Source organism: Penaeus monodon, chromosome 19, assembly GCF_015228065.2.
Source record: "Penaeus monodon isolate SGIC_2016 chromosome 19, NSTDA_Pmon_1, whole genome shotgun sequence".
NCBI classification, from domain to species: domain Eukaryota; kingdom Metazoa; phylum Arthropoda; class Malacostraca; order Decapoda; family Penaeidae; genus Penaeus; species Penaeus monodon.
In genome coordinates, this window is record NC_051404.1 from 42,897,954 (window position 1) to 42,898,264 (window position 311).

The window sequence follows — 311 nt, forward strand, 5'->3', positions numbered from 1 at the left end:
AAAGACATTTGTCTTCATAACGGGAAGCAGCACAGCGCCTTGAGGAACTTTCGCCGGTGATTCCTCAAGGTCCTCGGAGCATCGCACTGAACGTTTTCGGTAGACGACCTTCGCCAGGTGTGCAGGCTTCGAGCTAAACATACCGACGATTCCTGGAAATTCGTGCATGTTTGGGGGGATGGGAATACGGAGTACGTAAATCGTTTTTTTGTTTTTTTTCTTCGGTGGGAAATGATTTGGTTTGTGTACGTGTACGTGTGTGTGCGTCTTTGATGGCGGTCTTTCCGGGGCTGTGGTGGACTGAAGTGGCT